The following is a 6,123-nucleotide window of genomic DNA, read 5'->3' as shown; positions in this document are numbered from 1 at the left end:
TACCATTAGGCTTGCTAAGAGATTAGAGGTCTTGTTTGGTTTGAGATGTATTGCTTAATGCCTGCTTGTGTAGATTCTTTACTGTGTGAGAACAAGTCTAGAATTGCATAGGTTTGATTGTTTCTTGCCATGAGAGTGGAAGAAACTTGTCTTAGATTTATATGTCTAGAGATTAGCTCAAAGTTTGCTTGAGATTTGTTGACCAAGTTAGATAACCACAATGATTAGTTCAGCCCATGAATCCCTCCTCAAGGCCTTCTTTGTTTATTGATTTTTAAGTCTTAATCCTGTTGCTTGCTTGTTGTTTGATTCGTATTTGCATTGCTCTGTTTTTATTGTGTTGCTCTGTTTCCCGGATTTATCCAGCTCGACCCTGCACTCGACCTACACTCGGTCGAGTGCTTGCTCGAGTTCATCCCCAGAACTCTTGTTTATGATTTGTGATTGTTCTGTTTCATTCCTATTTGCATTTCTGTTTCATCTACTCATTGTCCTGTTCATTATTGTCTTGCATTAGTTCATCATAGTAGTTTCTATTTCTGTTCTAGCTTCATATAGTCATAATCATTCTGTTCCATTCACATTTAGTTCTTAGTTCTTGTAGTTTTACTTTCTGCATCTTTACATTTTCTTCTTAGGATTGTAGTGACAAACAATCTTTGCATTTGGCTTAACTTAGATTCATATACATATCTTAATTGTTCACAAACACTCATTTAGGATTGATACCTCTTATACTGCAACAACATAAGGGGAATTGAAACACCCATCCATCTATCTATTCACATCTCAGCATTGCATACATTCATCATCATTCATCATCACCCACACCAAGAAGATCTTGTTTCTAGTACTAATACTAACTGTAATTTATAATAAATATATATATATATATATATTTTTAAATCATAGTTACAGATAAGGACAATTCAAAAACTGAAAAGAACTAAATTAATAGTGTTGAATACCTAAGTGAATATATTCAAAGCAAAATAATTTTATAAAGATGTGGTGCGTTTTTTTTTTCTAATAAAAAATCATAGTTTGAAGTGGTGTTCAATTTTTCAAAGAGAAAGTGTAAAACATTTACAACAGTAATAATGCTCATTTTTCATGTGTTTTGCTCAGCTTCTTTGTTCTTGCTTACCTTGTTGTCTGATTTTCGGTTTAACGTTTTTTGCTAGGAGGCCACATATGAATCCTTTAACTTCCATGCCAATCGTTTCTATATTGATAAAAATTATTCCTTTAGTTTCCGTTTTTTTTTGTATCAACAATAAAAATAAAGAAATTGAATACAATGAAAATTAAGAAACTAAATACAATGGAAAATTACATACTTTTACTATCGATTCAAGAGAGGAGAAGATCCAAAACTTGAAAATGAGAAGAGCAGATCTATTTCAATCAATTGAACAAATGATCAAAAAAAAGGAAAAACTGGTACAATCGATTACAATCCATTGAACATAGAAAGAAACTAAATGATTTGTAGATCGAAAATCTGTAAAGGAGAAGAGAAGAAAACGGAAATTAGAAAATCGTTAGATCTGGACAGTCAATCAAGGTTAAATCTTTTGTGATTCCGCAGAGATAGGGTAAAATTCAAGAAAACCTTTTTGATATGGCATAGAAGCGTCGGTGATTGAAAATCAGGGGGTTTTTTTTTGACGATCTTTGGAAACCTTGAGGCGGATAAGTCAGATTTATTCTCCACCTTCGATGTTTTTTAAGACCCCCCGAACCCTCCCCCAATTTGTTATGTTGTTAAATCATATTTAATTATGCAGAGAAATTTTTTCCCCGAGATGTACAAAAATAAGAGAAGAAGGGTTAAGTTAGAGTTGATTGATGACCGTTAGATTGGATCTAATCGACGGTAGATATGAATATTGTGGAGATCTACACATAAATAAATTAGACAATGAAAACTATATAATTGGAAGGTGGTTTTTTTGTTTTAGTTGTTGTTAATTGTTTTACATTTGAAGATTTGTTTCCATACATATTAGGGTTTTGTTGTGTATTTGATGAATTTCATAGTATTATTAATAACATTATATAGTGTTAATGTTAATAACATTATTACTTAAACAAATTTATAGTATTATTTTTTACTATTTTGTCATTTTCATTTATTTTACTTAATTCATTTTTAAATAGTTATTATTTTTATTATTTACTAAAAACTTAAGTAGTTGCTTATACTATTTTAAAATTGAATTATTTTTAGTTAATTTGTTTTTTTTATTTATTTTTACTATTATTACTTATAAGTAATAAATATGCAATGAATGAATATTAAAAATAGTATTTTTTATGCCAAATTAAATTGATTAATATGGATGCTGAATGTATATTTTGGATATTGTTTAGAGTTTTGTTTCTTGGCATTTTTGGTTGTAGATTTTATATCTAAATTTGTTTTGCAGTAACTATAATTTAGTAAGTTGTTTTATGTGACAACCCGTCCCGTTGACCTCACTAGCCCACCGCTAGCTTGCCCCCATAGGCCCGAAGCTGGCCCTGCAGGGCATCGATCCTAACCCATCACTGTGGATATCTCAATCCACCAGTAGGTTATTGGTGCGCCAGGCGTTCCTCGAACCCTGGTCCCCACCTTTTTACAACCTTCCCACAGGACAAGTTGCCACCAAATAACCTACTGTGGATTTGGATGAATAGTTCGATTTGCCCAGTGAGGGGTTAGGATCGATGCCCTGCAGGGCCAGCTTCGGGCCTATGGGGGCAAGCTAGCGGTGGGCTAGTGGGGTCCGCGGGATGGGTTGTCACATAAAAATCGATTTTTATGTGACAACCCATCCCGCGGACCCCACTAGCCCACCGCTAGCTTGCCCCCATAGGCCCGAAGCTGGCCCTGCAGGGCATCGATCCTAACCCATCACTGTGGATATCTCAATCCACCAGTAGGTTATTGGTGCGCCAGGCGTTCCTCGAACCCTGGTCCCCACCTTTTTACAACCTTCCCACAGGACAAGTTGCCACCAAATAACCTACTGTGGATTTGGATGAATAGTTCGATTTGCCCAGTGAGGGGTTAGGATCGATGCCCTGCAGGGCCAGCTTCGGGCCTATGGGGGCAAGCTAGCGGTGGGCTAGTGGGGTCCGCGGGATGGGTTGTCACATAAAAATCGATTTTTATGTGACAACCCATCCCGCGGACCCCACTAGCCCACCGCTAGCTTGCCCCCATAGGCCCGAAGCTGGCCCTGCAGGGCATCGATCCTAACCCATCACTGTGGATATCTCAATCCACCAGTAGGTTATTGGTGCGCCAGGCGTTCCTCGAACCCTGGTCCCCACCTTTTAACAACCTTCCCACAGGACAAGTTGCCACCAAATAACCTACTGTGGATTTGGATGAATATTTCTATTTGCCCAGTGAGGGGTTAGGATCGATGCCCTGCAGGGCCAGCTTGGGGTCCGTTTGGGCGGCTAGCAGTGAGGCTAGTGGGCTAGTAGTGAGGCTAGTGGGGTCCACGGAACGGGTTGTTACACTTCTACTTTGAACTTAATGTCTTACTTTTTCTCTGCATCGTTTCCTTTTACTAACGGTCTATCGATCTCTTACATTGTTGATGGTTACTGATTATTTTGTTTATTTTTTGCGTCTTATCTTAATTGATCTGTTACATCCCCTGCGGTCATGAGGCTCTGTTAGTTCTATATATTGTCTTGCATCTGCTACTGTTTTACATATCATTTGTATTTTGCGTTACTTCTCTGTGCCGTCTATTTTGAAGTTGTAGTTGTCTTTATAGCATAAGCCTTATTTGCATATCTCTTTTTTGTCGTCGTATAGAAGTTTCACACCTCTTTTGACATTCTTTGTGGGCTGTCTTTTATATATATGTCGAGTTTCTAAGTAGAGACAATTGATGTCATGTTAAAATGTTTTCAAAATTCATTTGAAATCGTTTCTATTGTTGTCAGACTTTCAGATTGGCTCTCCTATTCTTTAAATTTGTTTGTCAGGTATTGGTAATGTATATGAAGGGGTATAACAAAGGATTTTATTTATGATTATCGGCTTCTTCAAATGATGATAACATGGGAAAACCTTATTCTCTACGTTTAAACTAAATGAAAAAGACAAACTTTATCATTTGCTTGAAGTAGTAGCAGTCTGGGCATCTAGTATCCATGTTATTGATGTTGCAGTTTATAGTTGGTTGGACTTCTGCCAATGTATTGTAGTAGCACTGTAGTTTTTGAACATTGACTCTGTGTAACGACTTTTTGATATCTTTCCAGCATTGATCACCCTTTGCTTTGTTTTCTTTCCAGCCTAGCTTCTCAAGCCAATATTGTCCTTCTGCTGTGTCACCCCTACACAACTTGACGATTCCAAAAAGGTAAATACCCTTCTCGTAGTTACCTTCTGCTGCCTTTCTCAAGTGTGCCAAGCCTTCTTCTGTGTTGCTTTTGTGAAAATATTCCTGGATGCCTTTGATGTAGTGTGCCTCCACATTTCCACTTGCAATGCATTTCTCCATGAGGTCTTGGTATTTCTTTAGGGCTGCTAGGGGATTGATTGCTAGCGGCTGTAGGTTGATTTTCTTGAAAACTCAGTGATCTTGAGCTGCTTTTGCAAGCTCTGGTGATGCTTGCATAACATGTTTGACGGTCCTCCTTGAAACCTGACCAACTCGAGTGATTATATCTCCAAGGATGTCGTTTGGTAGTTCTTCAAGGGAGTAGGGTTTTATGGTAGTCATTTTTTGCAAGTAGTGGGTGATGTTGATGTTTAGACTTTTCGCAGAGTTATTTATAGGGTGGAGTTGTTTTGCTGTGACGTTTGTGTTTCTTTGATTACTTTTTGTTGGCCTCCCTTTATTCCCTTACCGTTCTCCCTTTCATATTCACGTTATAGTTAGCTTGAACGTTTTCTTCTGATTCATTAATTTATGGCATAATCGTGTGTGTAATTTGTAGGTGTGGGGTTTTGTCTTTAATATTTGTCTATTTTTAATAAAATTGTTTAAATGTTTATATCATTTTGTAGTTAGTTTTTCAAGTGAAATAGTAACACCTGTGATTAACTTATGGAATCCCTTGTCTTGGTATATTATGTTTTGTACATTACTGTTTCTAATGTATGATAACATTTGGTTATGTTTGTTTTGTTAAAATAAACGAACAACATTTGTAGACAGCATTGCGAGTATTAGTCTAATTTTTTGGGTGTGTTTGTTGTCCGTTGTTGTTTATTAAAAAGCTGGAACTCTGTTTCTTCTTATTTTTATAAAGTATTGTAACAAACATTCTGTCTCCGTTATTCATTCCGTAAGTTCATGTTTGTTTGTTTTTAATTAGGGCCTCCTCTGATTTAAAGTAATGGGGAGTTCATTTGTAGGAGTTTTGCAAAATATTAACTAAATTGTAAACGGTTAGATCTCTTTTTAGTAAGAATCTAATAAATATTAAATGTCTGTTAATTTCTTTGTCCTTTATTAAGTTGTAAAGTATTTTAAATTGTATACACTTGGAGGTTTCCTTTCAAATTTATATTTTAAAAGTATTTTAAATTGTATACACTTGTATTTTTGTGCCGGTTTGTTTTTCAGCTAACCTTGCTTATCTTTTCCCTTTATTTGTGAGTTTTGTTGATATTGAATTAATGGTAAATTAAGTTTACATTCTTCTCAATAATCGAGTTAGACAATGTAGCCACATTTGCCTTTATTGTTTCTTACAACTATTTCTCTTATAGATCAGTTGCCCTACATATAGGACAATTTCTAGTCTCATATAGCCAAGTGATAACACAGTGATGGTGGTAAATATGGTTACATTTTAGTGTGTTAATTTCGTCTTCCCCTCTAATGTTTCCAAACAAATAACGCAGCCTTCCTCTTCCTCTCTTTTGCTTGGTGTCCTGATTGATGATTGTAGATTGGCCATGACAATCTCAGTGTTGAGAACGGGGTTTCCCTGGAAGTTGTAATCTTTTACTGTGAAGTGTATAAGGAAAATCATATTGCTTTGAATTTCTGTTTGTAAAACTGCGCCTAGAAATTGCATGAACCATCCTGTCTTTCTTCTTGCTTCGTTAACTGGAATTGCATTTCTTGCTAGATGGTACAGTAAGTTACCTCTGAA

The sequence above is a fragment of the Camelina sativa genome, chromosome 17 (genome assembly GCF_000633955.1).
Source record: "Camelina sativa cultivar DH55 chromosome 17, Cs, whole genome shotgun sequence".
NCBI lineage: Eukaryota > Viridiplantae > Streptophyta > Magnoliopsida > Brassicales > Brassicaceae > Camelina > Camelina sativa.
Note: the sequence above shows the minus strand (reverse complement) of the source record.